General features: G+C 47.9%; 2 pseudogenes; both read right to left on the bottom strand.

Annotated features, from left to right (window-relative positions):
* Nucleotides 1–3040: 3040 nt before the first annotated feature.
* Nucleotides 3041–12899, bottom strand: LOC122690304 (annotated as a pseudogene).
* A 67-nt stretch (nucleotides 12900–12966) lies between these two features.
* LOC122690303 lies at nucleotides 12967–15483 on the bottom strand (annotated as a pseudogene).
* Between the last annotated feature and the right edge of the window lie 2611 nt (nucleotides 15484–18094).

The following is an 18094-nucleotide window of genomic DNA, read 5'->3' as shown; positions in this document are numbered from 1 at the left end:
AAATTAAGATAATGGGTATCCCAGAAGGAGAAGGGTAGAAGGTAGTATAACAGCATTCATTTAAAGAAATAATAGGTGAGAACTTCCCAAATATGGGGAAGGAACAGGATATAGAATTTCATGAAACCAAGAGAATACCTAATTACCTCAATGCAAAAAGACCTTCCTTAAGATGTATTATATTAAAACTATCACAATTCAGTGACAAAGGCAGAATTTTAAAGTCAGCCAGGGAAGAAAAATTGGTAACCTACAAAGAAACTCCTATTAGGTTATCAGCAGATTTCTCTATAGTCAAGGAGAGGGTGGAATGACGTACTCAAAATACTAAAAGATAAAAACTGCTGTCAACCAATAATATACTATTTAGCAAGATGCCATTCAGCTATGAAGGAGAAACAAAAGCCTTTCCCAGAAAAAGAAAAGCTGAGGGAGTTTGTCAACCCTAGACCTGCTTTACAAGACATGTTGAAAGCAGTTCTTCTATCTGAAACAAAAAGGCAAAGGCACATAAAGCTTTGAGTAAGGTGATAGAATCAGATATTTTCAATTCCATATTAGAATGGGCTGTTAAACAGTTAATTATAGCATAAAGGTTAAATAGAAAAGACAGTAAAAAATGATTACACCTACTGCAATTTGGTAAGAAAATCAAAACATAAAAAGGGATAGATAATGTGAGATAACAAGAGCATAAAAGGGGGAAGAGAAAAAGGATGAACATCAGGCAAATAAAGATAAGGTGCTATCAGCAGCAAAAGGGCTATTTTGTCTATGAGACATCTTAAAAATAACTCCTGGTGACCACAAAACATACATCTATAGCGCAGACACACAAAAAAGAGGAAACTGAGAAAAACGTAGAAAACTACTAACATAAAATGGTAGAAAACACAAAAATAAACGAGTTACAGAACAATCAGAAAACAAAAAGTAAAACTGCTACCTCATGCCATACACAAAATAAACTCAAAGTGGACTAAAGACTTGAATATGGCCTATGAAACCATAAACTCCTAGTAGAAAGCATAAAGAGTATGTTCTTTAACATCAGTTTAGCAGTACCTTTCTGGATGTCTCATGCAAGGGAATCAAAACCAAAAATAAGTGGGACTACAGCAAATTAAATGATTTCTGCACAGCTCAGGAAACCAAAACATAATCAAAAGACAACCTACTAAAAGAAAGTATTTGCAAATCATAAATTTTATAAGAGTTAATGGCCAAAATATATAAAGAACACATACAAGTTAATAACAAAAAGAATCCCAGTTTTTAAAAATGAACAGAGGAGCTGAATAAACATTTTTCCAGAGACGACATATGATAGTTCAGTAGGCAAATGAAAGGATGTTCAACATCCTTAATTATTAGAGAAATGCAAATCAAAACCACAATGGGCTATTGCCTCACAACTGTTGGAATGCTATTATGAAAGAGGTAGGAAATAACAAGTGTTGGAGAGGTGTGGAGAAAAGAACTCTGTCATTTTGTGCTTACTGCAAGGCAAATGGCTCTGCCAGTTGGGACTACAATTTATCAAGCTGGCAGAGTAATAACTTTCATTGTTGTAGAAAATTTTATCATATATTCAATTCTGAACAGTTCATATGGAGAGGTGTGAGCAGGCAGAACTTACCAATAAGTTCTTGATAACTTGAACTTAACAATACTGCAATGACACTGGCAGAGGAGACAGAGATCATTTGGGTCCCTGGAACCTGGAGCATATCTCCCTGAAAGGTTTATCTGCCTCGGCTGCCACCAAGGGTCCTTGAGTTTCAGGATTAGGTATAATACAACAAAGCAGGATCTCCCAATGAAAAAATAAAAATAATTTTTGTCACAGTTGCTTCAGAATGAACACAAAGAAAGTAGGATGCTGAAGAATTACTTCTTAAAATTATACATTAATAGCTTTAACTTCTAGCTAATTCTGCCTCATAAGCAGGATGTTAAGACAGTGTAAAATAGTGATACATCCGCAAGTGACTTCTGAACTAAAGTTGTTTAATATTCATGCTTGTTGATGCAGTATGGTCACCCAGAAAATCACTCTGCCAGTAATAGCTTCCAGTAGATGTAGCCTTAGTCCTGAGATACTGGCCACCAGCTTCAGTTTACCAATATTGGGGAAAGTAGTCAAATATTAGAATACTTGTACAAAGAATTAATTGGTGAACAAACCATAATTAGAGGGAAACCCAAAACATCATATGACTAACATTAAAGCATAATTTTTAGAAATATTTGTAGTAAGATAACTTTATATTAACAAAGCTATGGTTATTTGTGAAGAATACATTAGTTTACTAATCATGCAGAGAGGGTCAGATGAGAACTGAATATGGGATGGATTGTGTTACTCTTTATCACCCCTAAACTTTATGTCTGAGTTTAGATGACTATATATGTTTTGAAATTTAAAGAAAAAATTTATTGAAGATCTGAAAAACAATTTCTAAACGATTAACTTTTTTTCCAGAAAACTGTAGCTGCATAATGTATTGCGTCTATCAAGTTAAAACATGCATTAGGCACAAATACATAAACCATGAAACAAGCCACCGTTCTTCAACAATCTGAGCAAAGATAAAATGCCTAATGAACAACATAGATGGATGACTCTCAAAGGATGGGCTCCTTTTACTTTAAGCACCATAAAAGATGGCGGGAGCACAAATGGATGAGTGTGTTCAGTTATATACACTGAATTGAACCTTTGGCACTAGGAATCAGAGTATCATGTCATGTAGCATTAGCACATATTGTAAAAGTGCGTAGTGCTAAAGAAATAGAAACTACCAGCGTTCAAAAGCAGCTTTGCCCACTAAGCAATAAAACAATCGACAGCATGTCTGTTGTCCATCACCGAATAAACTGGTAGCAACTTTGAAAAGAAAAAAGGAGCTGTAACTCCTTTTATTTTACCTATTTAAAATAAAACAGAACACAAACATTAATTCTGTTAACATGAATGTTTACAAAGTACATTGTTTCTACAGGAGAAGGACTAAGAAACAAAATGTGTTTACAGAGATCAAAAATGGGTGAGTGCAAGCATATCACACAGATTTCCAGTGGGACTCACAGGAACAACTTCATAATCGCTGGCACTAAACAAAGTTGTAGAGTTCCTTGCCGGGTATTTTAGGAAATGATGAAGATAATTCATTTAAAAATAAAACAAGGCCATTCTGATCCAGAGGTGTATAGACCAACATTGCTCCAATTCTAAAAACACTCTCAAGAGATGTGAGGACCAGTACACCTGGGACATGGGTGCACCAGGGTGGTCCACAAGGATCTCAGCGTATGAGGCCTCTCAAACTTATACAGCTGTTGAGTGCCCAGCATCGTGCTGAACTACTCCTTTACAATGGCCAAATTTCATTGATTGCATACTCCTTATTATTTGTGTTGCTTCAAGATGTCCGGTACATTGCATAACCCTCTAAATGGAGGGCTTCAATGGTGGCTCAGCGGTAAAGAATATGACCACGTGTTACAGGAGGAACAAGAGACACCGGTGAGATCCCTGGGTCAGGAAGATCCCCTGCAGAAGGGCATGGTAACTTACTCCAGGATTCTTGCTTGGAGAATCCCATGGACAGAGGAGCCTGGTGGGCTAAAGTCCATGGGGACGAAAAGAGTCGCATAAGTCTGTCACGATCTGGAACACACGCACTAGCACAGAATCCACATTCTTCTTGACAGGAAGATGAGAGAGCTTGTTTGGGCTGGGTAATTAAGTTCCAGTCATCACCTAGCCACCATTTGAGTTCTTCGGGGATCATGACTTTGACGGCAACCGTGCTCATGAACGTTTCCTTGATTTCAACAGTAGGATCTACTCAAGACCTTCTCTGGGGAGGAGGCTGAGGTGACTCACCGGGTCTGCCACCATCTCCAGTTCCAGGGGAGTTCTTGTTCTGCCCGTAGTCCAAGTCCCCGGTCGGGAAAGAAGACTCCTCGAAACAATGCAACTCGCAATAGGGGAATTTATTACTGACTTGAACCAGGGCCTCCCGCCCTCACCAGGTGTGTGAGGATGAAAGGCCCCGAGCCCCAGTTCTCTCAGGTATTCATTAGGTCAAAATAAGCAGCAGGTAGTTGGAGCAATCAGATTGGTTACACAGTGGGTAGTTGGCGCAAGCTGATTGGTTACACAGTTGCAAGGTAATTTTTGTTGGCCCAACGTGGGGCTTTCAGCTTTCCCCTGATAGGTTCCCTTTTTTCTGGCTAGGCATATGTTGATTGGCTGGCTCCAGGAGGCCTGATAATTATGTTACCCTGGGAAACCAGGCCTACTCCTAATCTAGGCTGCCTGCCATGGCGTTAGCCGTGACAGCCTCACATTTCCCCCCTGTCTGTTGTTCAAGTAGAGGAATCTTCCTCTTTACCCTGTGAAATTGACTGATATTGTTGTCTCAATACCATAATTTGGATGATTTAGGCGCTCCCTAATAAATGAGACCAGACGGTTTAAAATGCATGGACCAAAGGTCAGTAACAATTTTAATATTATGAGTGGACCCAGGAGGGTGGAAATCAAAGTGGTCAACCAGCGGGAGCGCTGAAACCAAGATTTAAACCAGCCTTTTTGGGCTTTTTGTTCTCTCTTTCGCTGGGCTAGTCCCTCTCTTACTTTCTGGAGAGATTTTTCTACCACCCCTGAATGGTCGATATAGAAACAGCATTCTTTTCTCAGTGCTGCACATAATCTTCCTTGTTGCAGAAACAACAAATCTAAACCTCTCTTATTCTGTAACACTACTTCAGCCAAGGAGCTCAAGGATTCTTGGAGGTGTGAAATGGACTGTTCCCGTGGTTTCGCAACCCCAAGGGGCACAATAAAAAGAGTCAACTCCCCCACATTTTTCAATTTGGTTTCGATCCCTTCTTCCCCCCGGGCAGACATAGACAGGCACCTGTTCCTAGTACTGTGGGCCTTTTCGCTCACAGTTACGGGTGAACAGACCAAAAGAGCCGTGGGCAAAGAACTTGGTCAGTTGGTGGGGACCAAACCCATTACCGTCAGCCGCCAGCACGCACAAATCAAAGGTCAGTACTGGCCACCATGTCCCTTTGGGGGCCACATTGGAGCTCGAATTAAGCACTTCTCCAGTCTCAGGATTGTAGATCACCCAAGTCAGGTTAGCCGGCTGATGGGGGTTGTGGCTGGTTGTTCCTGGGCCGATGAAAGCTGTTATCAGCAGGAGAGTTAAGAGGGCTCTCGTCGTACGAGTTTCAGTTTTAAAGGATTTGATGGGTGAGGTCTTGCCTCCCATTCTGTTTGTGCCTTCTCCTGTTCTTCCGGGGTGGCTTGCCACACGTGATTGCAGTGAACCTAGGGCCCGATCTCGTCGACCTTAACAGCAGTAGGAGTGGTAAGGAGAACAACATAAGGGCCTTTTCATCTAGGTTCTAATGCTTTAGATTGGTGTCGTTTTACCCAAACCCAATCACCCGGGCCAATATTATGTGAGGGGATGGTCCCCTTGCTTGGACCCTCGTGTATCTCTCGAATTAATTTTTAAACATGGCTATGTACCTTACTTAATGCCATCAGTGTTTGCTGAAATTGTCCCAAGGTAGGGGGTGGTAGGCATTTTCCCTCGAATATAGGACACACAGGAGGGGGTCTTCTATACAGAATCTCAGAAGGGGTAAGATTCAGCTTATAAGGGGTGTTACACACTTGAAAGAGCGCGAAGGGAAGGAGGGTCACCCAGTCCCCGCTAGTCTCTATTGCCAACTTTGTCAAAGTTTCTTTTAGGGTCCGATTCATTCTCTCAACCTGTCCTGAGCTCTGGGGATTATATTCACAATGTCACTTCCATTTTGTCCCCAGAGCTTGGGCCAGCTCTTGTACAATCTGGCTCACAAAGGCAGGTCCGTTATCTGAGCCCATAGTCACTAGCAGCCCGTACCTAGGCACTATCTCCTCTAAGATCTTTTTAGCAACCACTGTTGCTGTCTCTCCCTTAGTGGGGAAGGCTTCTACCCATCCCGAGAAGGTATCTACCAGAACCAACAGATAGTGATACCCGTACTTGCCTGGTCTTACCTCAGTGAAATCTATCCCCCAGTGTTGCCCTGGCTCTTCCCCTCGGTTCCAGTGTGCTGCCTTTTCCCTGTCTTCATCAGCTAGCACGCTTTGCAAGCCTGGATTATCTCTCATACAGTTGCATTTTGTCGAGGGAACCTCAGGCAGGCTGTCTGGAGAAGTGTCAAGGTCTTTTTTTCTCCCAAGTGTGTAGTTTTATGCAGGTGTTCACATAGGTGACGACCCAGGATGGCAGGCAATATCAGGTGGTTGTTTTGATCTTGGTACCATCTATCTTTGTCATCCTTCTGGAGGGTGGTATCCTCGTTGATCCAAATGAGGTCAGGGAGGGAATAGTCGGGGACTGGCGGTAGAGTCCCCATACCAGGAGGTGGAAGTCCCATGGCTAATATGGGGGCGGCGTAGTCCCAGCTGGCCGCTTTTAGTAGGGCCCGTCTGAGTGTCTGGAAAGCCTGTTTCATTGGCTCAGTCCAAGTCCAGTTTGGGGTCTCTTTACTTCCCTCATACAAGGGCCGGGCCTTCTCAGCAAACCCCATGATCCACAGTCTACAATATCCAACAGTCCCCAAAAACTCTCTCACCTCGCGGGGGGTCTTGGGCTCTGGTATCTGCAATATTGTTTCCTTCATGGCCTGAGTTAGCCACCTTTGCCCCTGCCTGATCTTATACCCCAAATAGGTGACCTCTTGCCGAGATATTTGCGCCTCTTTTGTGCTAGCACGATATCCCAAGGTGCCTAGAGTCTGTAAGAGGTCACTGGTGGCACGGCTGCATGCCTCCTCTGTGGTTCCAGCCAACATAAGGTCATCCACATATTGCAGCAGGATGACCTCTGGGTGGCGAGTCCGATATTCATAGAGGTCCTCACTCAAAGCCTCATTAAACAAGGTAGGGGAGTTTTTGAACCCTTATGGGAGGCGGGTCCAAGTTAGTTGTACTACCGGTTGGCCTTCCCCCTCAGTCCACTCAAAGGCAAATATTTCCTGGCTCTGGGCCGCCAGGGGTAGGCTGAAAAAAGCATCTTTCAAGTCCAACACAGTGTACCAAGTGTACTCAGGCAGCAGACTGCTCAGGAGGGTATACGGGTTGGGGACAGTAGGGTGTATGTCACTCACCGCTTGTTGACTTCTCGTAGGTCCTGGACAGGTCTGTAATCCATACTCCCTGGCTGCTTCACCGGTAGTAAGGGGGTGTTCCAAGGGGATTGGCACCGCTTGAGAATTCTGGCATCCATGAGCCGTCGAATGTGGGGAGTGATCCCCCGCCGAGCCTCCTGGCTCATAGGATATTGCCTCACCCTCACAGGAGTTGCCTCGGCTTTTAGTTCGGTGACGACCGGATGTCTCTGTTTAGCCAGTCCCATTCCTGCTGTTTCTGCCCATGCCAACGGGTATTTGTGGACCCACCGTTGTATATCTGGTGCTATAACCTCTGAGGGCTTAGGCACAAAAAGTCTGTATTCATCTCTTAAAGCTAGAGACAAGACATGTATCGGCTGTCCAAGTCCATCCGTGACTGACATTCCCCCAGGGTCAAAATGGATCTGAGCATTAACTTTAGTCAACAAGTCCCGTCCAAGTAGAGGGACTGGGCATTCTGGTATCACCAACAACGAGTGGGACATCTGATGGGTCCCCAGATTTACTTTCTGTTCCATGGTCCAACAATATTTTTTTGTCCCCGTGGCTCCCTGCACAAAGCTGGTTTTTTTTTTTTTTTTTTTTTTTTTTTTAGACATTGGTCCCAGTTTTTTATTTAAAGCAGAGTGTTGGGCGCCAGTGTCCACCATGAAGCCAACGGGTTTCCCCTCCACATGTATGGTTACCCAGGACTCGGGGAGGGGTGTTGAGTCTTGACTCCCCTAGTCACTGTCTTCCCCCACATATAGAACTCGAGTTCCAGGGGAAATTGTCTCTCTCTGGGTTGTTCCTCTCTTCAGGTCCCTCTTAGGGTACTCCTTTTTTCCAGTGCCCCTGTTCTTTGCAGTAAGAGCACTGATCTTTCTTTAGGGTCTGCCTTTTTGGTCTCTCTGTTTCTCCCATCTGGGGGCCTCGAGCCTCCCTCAATTCTGTTCCGGCCTTCATCCCTGCAAAAAGAATCTTGGCTAGCTCTCTCTGGCTCTTCCGGTTTACCTTTGTCCTATGTTCCCTATCTTCTTTCCTGATCTTCTCAGCTAGTTCCCTTTCCTCCCGACGAAGTCGTTCCTCCCTTTCTTCTGGGGTCTCCCTATTATTAAATACCTTTTCAGCTGCCTTCAGTAAGTCTTGTATTGTCTGTTCTCTTAACCCCTCCATCTTTTGTAATTTCCTCCTAATATCTGGGGCTGCCTGATTCACAAACATTAGTAGAACTGCAGCGCGTGATTCCTTAGCCTGAGGGTCCATGGGTGTATATTGCCTAAAGGCTTCCATTAGCCTCTCTAGGAAGGCTGACGGGCTCTCAGTGGGCTCTTGCCTTACTAAATTTACCTTTGCCAAATTTGTTGGCTTTTTAGCTGCGGCCTGCAGGCCAGCCATTAGAGTCTGGTGGTACACTCGGAGACGCTCCCTACCTTCCATTCGCTCAAAATCCCAGTTAGGCCGCAACAGAGGAAACCCCTCGTCCACGAGATGAGGCTGGGCGGTTGGTCTCCCATCGACCCCCAGGACCCGTTTCCGTGCCTCTGCCAGGATTCGCTCCCGTTCTTCCGTGGTGAAGAGCACCTGCAACAGCTGCTGGCAATCATCCCAGGTGGGGTTATGAGTGAACAAAATGGGAAAAGGGCCAGTACTGATAGGTTCGCTCTCCGTCCGGGTTAGCTGGTCCCACCCGGATGGGGAGTGCCTGTACAGTAGATGAAGGTAACTCTGGGTCCCCATGATCCTGCTCACCCCTATTTCCTCTATTCCTTCTCTGGGGTCGGGGTTCCCTTGTCCCTTCTGATTCATCAGGGGGGCTCCTCCCCCCGGGGGAACCTGCAACGGAGGAGGGGCATATGGCGCGGGCCTAATTTCCGTCTCCAAGTCAATCAGGTTCCGGTCCGAGGATTCCTGCAAGACCGGTTTTGGGCCCTTATTCTTCTTGGCTTCCTCTGGGGGAGTGGGAGTTTCCATAACCAGGGCTTGTACATTAGGAGAATCAGGGAGTTTGTGAACAAAAGGTTTTAACCATTCGGGCAGATCTTTTACTAGATCTTGCCAGACCATAACATATGGGACTTGGCTCGGGTGGCCCCAGGGATCAGGAGCCATAACTTTTTCTTTTTCACCGCCGGAATAATAGAAGGTTGAAAAGTTTCTTCTGGAGGCCATCCAACCTGGAAGGCGGGCCACTCTGCAGAGCAAAAGGTTATTAATTTACTCTTTGTAACCAGTAGCGACAGATCATACGCTCTAGCCCTGACATCCGAGAAATGATCAATCATGAGAGAGAGTGAGGTAGATTTTCTTTGCCCCATAGCGAGAGTCAGAAGAAAGTCACCGAGAATTACCACCAATAAATCCTATCGGGAGTGGTGGCGGCCAGGAGGTTGGGCTTGTGGTATGCTTCGTGGAACTATTTGAGTGCCTTAGTCATTGCACGGAAGTTTTCTTGCTGGGGGCGGGCACCCTAAGGGTTTCTAGCCCGTTCCATGACCCCCTTATCCTTTCACGGGAGTCTTCCAGTGGCAGGCGCCCTATCGGCTCTTAAGTGCCTGTCCCGTGCCCACAGACGGGTTTTTATTTGGCCAGATTCTCGGTTTAGAATATGAGAAAAAAAGAAAGGAGTTTCACCCTTTTGGGCTCCCGTTACTGGGGCTGACTTGTTGGGAGGCCTTCAGAATCCACCAGGGAGTAGCCCTGGCCGGGACTCGTCAGTTGCCCCAACAACTGTCTGCCCGTTCACTGAAACTCTCAGAAACAGGAATGAGGCTCCAAGGCTTTATAGGAAGAAGTAGACAACGACACACCAGAGAACAACGAGACAGGAGACAATGCCGGCAGATATACAGAAAAACACACAGACAGACACACATCGGCGGACAACACAGATCCACTGGAACAAGGGTCACCTTACCGTATGGCGTCCACTGTTCCCCAGATTCAGGCTTAGGAGAGGAGGTCTCCTTCCCGCAGAGCTGGCTGCCTCCCAGCGCGCTCGCTGGCCGCGGCCTCACACCAGCCAGAATGGCCAGTCCGTTCCCTCATGGAAAGCTTTCCCTAACGCCAGACACCTTCCTGCTTCACAGAAGGGCCTCGGCTTTACTCTGGTCTTTTTCTGCGCCAGACACCTTCCTGCTTCACAGCAGGGCCTCGGCTTTACTCTGGTCTTTTTCTGCGCCAGACACCTTCCCACTTCACAGCAGGGCCTCGGCTTTACTCTGGTCTTTTCTAAACCTGCTTGAGCACGGGTGCTATTACCTGTCTTTATTCCCCATTGTTCCAAAGAGCATTCTTCCCCAGTGAAGGGATCCCAGACGAGCCCCCAAATGTTCTGCCCGTAGTCCGAGTCCCCGGTCGGGAAAGAAGACTCCTCGAAACTATGCAACTCGCAATAGGGGAATTTATTACTGACTCGAGCCAGGGCCTCCCGCACTCACCAGGTGTGTGAGGACGAAAGGCCCCGAGCCGCAGTTCTCTCAGGTATTTATTGGGTCAAAATAAGCAGCAGGTAGTTGGTGCAATCGGATTGGTTACACAGTGGGTAGTTGGCGCAAGCTGATTGGTTACACAGTTGCAAGGTAATTTGTGTTGGCCCAATGTGGGGCTTTCAGCTTTCCCCTGATAGGTACCCTTTTTTCTGGCTAGGCATATGTTGATTGGCTGGCTCCAGGAGGCCTGATAATTATGTTACCCTGGGAAACCAGGCCTACTCCTAATCTAGGCTGCCTACCATGGCGTTAGCCGTGAGAGCTTCACATTCTAAGTTTGTTCATTTTCCTTTGCACTTCACTTCAATGTTTCTCTGCTGCATTGCACCAGGCTTCTTGCCAGGGGCCGCCCCTCGCCTGCATCTTCCCCTCTGCATGCCCCTGTTGACTGGCTCTTTGAAGTTCTCTTTGTTTCTGCAAATTGGTATCCAGATGCTTGAGGACTCTGCTTTCTGGAATCCAGGTCAACACTGTAATGTATGAAGTATGGCACTTGCTTATCTTCGATGGCAACGTCTAGCTACGTCATTTCATAAAGAAGCACCTCCACAAGCACGGCACTGTCTCAACCACTTGGAATTTAGGCTTCGGGTCCTGCTTCGGTGCTGTGGATGAGAGATTGCCTACTGCCACTGCCGCCTCCTCCTACCAGGCCTGACTACTGCCACCAACGCTCTACCCCACCCAGCTGTGCGTCAGACTTGCCCTCAGGCATCGCCAACTCTCCGTCCTGGTCCCAATGCACCTGCATCCGCAGACGGCCCAGCAACCGGACCTCAATGCTTTTTTGAGGAGCTAAATATTTATCCAGAAGTAAGAAGATGACCCAGACGATTAATTTGGCCTTCCATGACTCAGACCATAAAAAATCTGGCCGCAGTGCTACAGGAGCTACAGGAGACACGGGTTCGATCCCTAGGTCAGGAAGATCCCCTGGAGAAAGGCATGGTAACCCACTCCCGGATTCATGCCTGGATAATTCCACGGACAGTGCACGCTGGTGGGCTACAGTCCATGGGGAAGCAAGAGTCGCATGAGACTGTCGCGATCTGGAAGACATGCACTAGCACGGAATCCACATTTTTCTTGACAGGAAGATGAGAGAACTTGTTTGGGCCGGGTAATTAAGTTGTAGTCATCACCTAGCCACCGTTTGAGTTGTTCCGGGATCGTGACTTTGACGGCAATCCTGCTCATGACTCTGTCCTTGTTTTCAACAGTAGAATATACCCGAGACCTTCTCTGGGGAGGAGGCTAAGGTGACTCACGGGGGCAGCCACCATCTCCAGTTCCAGGGGAGTTCTAAGTTTGTTCTTTTTCGTTTTCACTTCAAAGTTTCTCTGTTGCATTGCTCCAGGCTTCTGGACAGGCGCCTCCCCTCACATGCGTCTTCCCCTCTGCCTGCCTCTGCTGACTGGCTGTTTGAAGTTCTTGCTTTGCAGACTGGCATCCACTTGCTTCAGGACTCTGCTTTCTGGAATCCAGTCAGAGCACTCTAATGTATGAAGTATGGCACTTGTTTATCGTTGATGGCAACTTCTAGCCACTTCGTTTCCTAAAGTAGGAGCTCAACAAGCACGACACTGTCTCACCCTCTTGGTATTGAGGCTTCGGTTCCTGCTTTGATGCTGTGTATGAGAGATTGGCTACTGCCACTGCCGCCTCCTCCCTCCAGCCCTGTGTACTGCCACCAACTCTCTACCCCACCCAGCTGTGCGTCAGACTTGCCCTCAGGCATCGCCAACTCTCCATCATGGTCCCAATGCACCTGCCCCCGCAGACGGCCCAGCAACGGGACCTAAATGCTTTTTTGAGGAGCTAAATATTTAACCGGAGGTAAGAAGATGACCAAGACGGTTAATTTGGCTTTCCAAGACTCAGAGCATAAAAAGTCTGACCGCAGTGCTACAGGAGCTACAGGAGACACGGGTTCGATCCCTAGGTCAGGAAGATCCCCTGGAGAAAGGCATGGTGAGCCACTCCCGGATTTATGCCTGGATAATTCCACGGACAGTGAAATCTGGTGGGCTACAGTCCAAGGGGGGGCAAGAGTCGCATGAGACTGTCGCGATCTGGAAGACACGCAGTAGCACGGAATCCACATTCTTCTTGACAGGAAGATGAGAGAGCTTATTTGGGACAGCTAATTAAGTTTTAGTCATCACCTAGCCACCGTTTGTGTTGTTCGGATATTGTGACGTTGACGGCAATTCGGCTCATGAGTGTTTCCTCGTTGTCAACAGTAGTATCTTCCAGAGACCTTCTCTGGGGAGGAGGCTGTCGTGACTCACGGGGGCAGCCACCAACTCCACTTGAGGGGAGTTCTAGGTTTGTACTCTTTTGTGTTCACTTCAATGTTTCTCTGTTGCATTGCACCAGCCTTCTTGCCAGGGGCCACCCCTCGCTTGCATCTTCCCCTCTGCATGCCGCTGCTGAACGACTCTTTGTAGTTCTTCTTGCTTTGCTGATTGGTATGCACATGCTTGAGGACTCTGCTTTCTGGAATCCAGCCAAGCACTGTAATGTATGAAGTATGGCAGTTGCTTATCTTCGATGACAACTCCTAGCTACTTCGTTTCCTAAAGAAGGAGCTCCACAAGCACAGCACTGTCTCACCCTCCTGGAATTGAGGCTTCGAGTCCTGCTTCGATGCTGTGGTTGAGAGATTGGCGACTGCGACTGCCGCCTCCTCCCACCAGCCCTGACTACTGCCACCAAATCTCTACCCTACCCAGATTGCATCAGACTTGCCCTTAGGCATCGACAACTCTATGTCCTGGTGCCATGTACCTGTGTCCGCAGATGCCCAGCAACCAGACCTCAATGCTTTTTTGAGGAGCTAAATATTTAACTGGAGGCCAGAAGGTGACCAAGACGATTAATTTGGCCTTCCAAGACTCAGACGATAAAAAATCTGACCGCAGTACTTCAGGAGCTACTGGACACACGGGTTTGATAGCTCGGTCAGTAAGATCCACTGGAGAATGACATGATAACCCACTCCCGGGTTCATGCCTGGATAATTCAAGGGACAGTGCAGGCTGATGGGCTAGAGTCCATGGGGAAGCAAGAGTCGCATGAGACTGTCACGATCTGGAAGACACGCACTAGCACGGAATCCACATTATTCTTGACAGGAAGATGAGAGAGATTGTTTGGCCAGGTAATTAAGTTTTAGTCATCACCTAGCCACCGTTTGAGTTGTCGGGGATTGTGACTTTGACTTCAATCCTGCTCATGACTGTGTCCTCATTTTCAATGGTTGGATCTACCCGAGACCGTCTCTTGGGAGGAGGCTGAGGTGACTCACGGGGGCAGCCACCATCTCCACTTTCAGGGGAGTTCTAAGTTTGCTCTTTTTCGTGTTCACTTCAATGTTTCTCTGTTGCATTGCACCAGGATTCTTGCCAGGGGCTTCGCCTCGCATGCGTCTTCCCCTCTGCATGCCGTTGCTGACTGGCTGTTTGAAGTGCTTGCTTTGCAGATTGGCATCCACATGATTCAGGACTCTGCTTTCTGGAATCCAGTAAAGCACTGTAAAGTATGAAGCATGGCACTTGCTTACCTTCGATGTCAACTTCTAGCAACTTCGTTTCCTAAATGAGGAGCTACACGGACACGGCACAGTCTCACCCTCTTGGAATTGAGCCTTCGTGTCCTGCCTTGATGCTGTGGATGAGAGATTGGCTAATGCCACTGCCGCCTCCTCCCTCCAGCCCTGAATACTGCCACCAACTCTCTATCCCACCCAGCTGTGCATCAGACTTGTCCTCAGGCATCGCCAACTCTATGTCCTGGTGACATGTACCTGCGTCCGCAGACGGCCCAGCAACCGGACTTCAATCCTTTTTTTAGGAGCTAAATATTTAACTGGAGGCAGGAAGGTGACCGAGACGATTAATTTGGCCTTCCAAGACTCAGACCATAAAAAATCTGACTACAGTGCTACAGGAGCTACGGGACACACAGGTTTGATCCCTAGGTCAGCAAGATCCGCTGGAGAATGACATGGTAACCCACTCCCTGGTTCATGCCTGGATAATTCAAGGGACAGTGCAGGCTGGTGGGCTACAGTCGATGGGGAAGCAAGAGTCGCATGAGACTGTCGCGATCTGGAAGACATGCACTAGCACAGAATCCACATTCTTCTTGACAGGAAGATGAGAGAGCTTGTTTGGGCTGGGTAATTAAATTCTAGTCATCATCTAGCCACGGTTTGAGTTGTCGGGGACAGTGACTTTGACGGCAATCCTGTCCATGACTGTGTCCACTTTTTCAATAGTTGGATCTTCCCGAGACCGTCTCTTGGGAGGAGACTGAGGTGACTCATGAGGGCATCCACCATCTCCACTTCCAGGGGAGTTCTAAGTTTGTTCTTTTTTGTGTTCACTTCAACATTTCTCTGCTGCATTGCACCAGGCTTCTTGCCAGGGGCCACCCCTTGCATGCGTCTTCCCCTCTGCATGCCTCTGCTGACCTGCTCTTTGAAGTTCTCTCTGCTTCTGCAAATTGGTATCCACCTGCTTGAGGACTCTGCTTTCTGGAATCCAGTCCAAGCACTGTAATATAGCACGTATGGCACTTGCTTATTTTCGATGGCAACGTCTAGCTACTTCGTTTCCTAAAGTAGGAGCTCCACAATAACGGCACTGCCTCACCCTCTTGGAATTGAGGCTTCGGGTCCTGCTTTCTTGCTGTCGATGAGAGATTGGCTACTGCCACTACTGCCTCCTCCCTCCAGCCCTGACTACTGCCACCAACGCTCTACCCCACCCAGCTGTGGGTCAGACTTGCCCTCAGGCATCGCCAACTCTACGTCCTGGTCCCAATGCACCTGCGGCCGCAAACGGCCCAGCAACCGGACCTCAATGCTTTTTTGAGCAGCTCAATATTTAACCAGAGGTAAGAAGATGATCAAGACGATTAATTAGGCCTTCTATGACTCAGACCATAAAAAATCTAGCCGCAGTCTACAGGAGCTATAGGAGACACAGGTTCGAACCCTAGGTCAGGAAGATCCCCTGAAGAAAGGCATGGTAACCCACTCCTGGATTCATCCCTGGATAATTCCACGGATAGTGCAGGCTGGATCGCTACGGTCCATGGGGAAGCAAGAGTCGCATGAGACTGTCGCGATCTGGAAGACACGCGCTTGCTCGGAATCCACACTCTTCTTGACAGGAAGATGAGAGAGCTTGTTTGGGCCGGGAAATTAAGTTTTAGTCATCACCTAGCCACCGTTTGAGTTGTCGGGGATCGAGACTTTGACTGCAAATCCTGCTCATGACTGTGTCCTCGTTTTCAATAGTTAGATCTACCCGAGACCATCTCTTGGGAGGAGGCTGAGGTGACTCACGGGGCCAGCCACCATCTCCACTTCCAGGGGAGTTCTAAGTTTGCTCTTTTTCATGTTCACTTCAATGTTTCTCTGTTGCATTGCACCAGGATTCTTGCCAGGGGCTTCGCCTCGCATGCGTCTTCCCCTCTGCATGACGATACTGACTGGCTGTTTGAATTACTTGCTTTGCAGATTGGCATCCACAGGATTCAGGACTCTGCTTTCTGGAATCCAGTAACGCACTATAATGTACGAAGTGAGACACTTGCTTATCTTCGAAGGCAACTTCTAGCTACTTCGTTTCCTAAAGTAGGAGCTCCACAAGCACGGCACAGTCTCACCCTCTTGGAATTGAGCCTTCGTGTCCTGCTTTGATGCTGTGGATGAGAGATGTTCTAACGCCACTGCCGCCTCCTCCCTCCAGCCCTGAATACTGCCACCAACTCTCTACCCCACCCAGCTGTGCGTCAGACTTGCCCTCAGGCATCGCCAAATCTATGTCCTGGTGCCATGTACCTGCGTCCGCAGACGGCCCAGCGACCGGATTTCATTGCTTTTTTGAGGAGCTAAATGTTTAACTGGAGGCAAGAAGGTGACCGAAACGATTAATTTGGCAGTCCAAGACTCAGACCATAAAAAATCTGACTGCAGTGCTACAGCAGCTACGGGACACACGGGTTTGATCCCTCGTTCCGGAAGATCCGGTGGAGAATGACATGGTAACCCACTCCCGGGTTCATGCCTGGATAATTCCAGGGACAGTGCAGGCTGGTGGGCTACAGTCCAAGGGGGGGCAAGAGTCGCATGAGACTGTCGCGATCTGGAAGACACGCACTAGCACGGAATCCACATTCTTCCTGACAGGAAGATGAGAGAGCTTGTTTGGGCCGGGTAATTAAGTTTTATTCATCACCTAGCCACGGTTTGAGTTGTCGGGGACCGGGACTTTGACGGCAATCCTGCTCATGACTGTGTTCACTTTTTCAATAGTTGGATCTCCCGGAGACCGTCTCTTCGGAGGAGGCTGAGGTGACTCATGGGGGCAGCCACCATCGCCAGTTCCAGGGGAGTTCTACGTTTGCTCTTCTTCGTTTTTACTTCAGTGTTTCCCTGTTGCATTGCACCAGGCTTCTTGCCAGGGGCCGCCCCTCCCATGCGTCTTCCCCTCTGCCTGCCGCTGCTGACTGGCTATTTGAAGTGCTTGCTTTGCAGATTGGCATCCACATGCTTGAGGACTCTGTTTTCTGGAATCGAGGCCAAGCACTGTAATGTATGAAGTTTGGCGCTTGCTTATCTTCGATGGCAACTGCTAGCTACGTCTTTTCCTAAAGTAGGAGCTCCAAAAGCACGGAATTGTCTCACCCTCTTGGAATTGAGGCCTCGGGTCCTTCTTTGTTGCTGTGGATGAGAGATTGGCTACTGCCACTGCCGCCTCCTCCCTCCAGCCCTGACTAGTGCCACCAACTCTCTACCCCACCCAGCTCTGCATCAGACTTGCCTCAGGCATCGCCAACTCTATGTCCTGTTGCCATGTACGTGCGTCAGCAGATGGCCGAACAACCGGACTTCAGTGCTTTTTTGAGGAGCTAAATATTTAACTGGAGGCAAGAAGGTGACCGAGATGATTAATTTGGCCTTCCAAGATTCAAACCATAAAAAATCTGACCGCAGTGCTTCAGGAGCTACAGGACACACAGGTTTGAACCCTAGGTCAGGAAGATCCGCTGGAGAATGACATGGTAACCCACTCCCGGGTTCATGCCTGGATAATTCCAGGGACAGTGCAGGCTAGTGGGCTACAGTGGCTGGGGAAGCAAGAGTCGCATGAGACTGTCGCGATCTGGAAGACACGCACTAGCATGGAATCCACATTCTTCTTGACAGGAAGATGAGAGAGCTTGTTTGTGCCGGGTAATAAAGTTTTAGTCATCACCTAGCCACCGTTTGTGTTGGTCGGGTATCGTGACTTTGACGTCAATCCTGCTCATGACTGTTTCCTCCTTTTCAACAATAGGATCTTCCAGAGACCTTCTCTGGGCAGAAGGCTGTGCTGACTCACGGGGGCAGCCACCATGTC

Source organism: Cervus elaphus, chromosome X (genome assembly GCF_910594005.1).
Source record: "Cervus elaphus chromosome X, mCerEla1.1, whole genome shotgun sequence".
Classification (NCBI taxonomy): domain Eukaryota; kingdom Metazoa; phylum Chordata; class Mammalia; order Artiodactyla; family Cervidae; genus Cervus; species Cervus elaphus.
The sequence above is the reverse complement of the archived record's forward strand: the minus strand, read 5'-3'. Positions and strand labels throughout refer to the sequence as shown.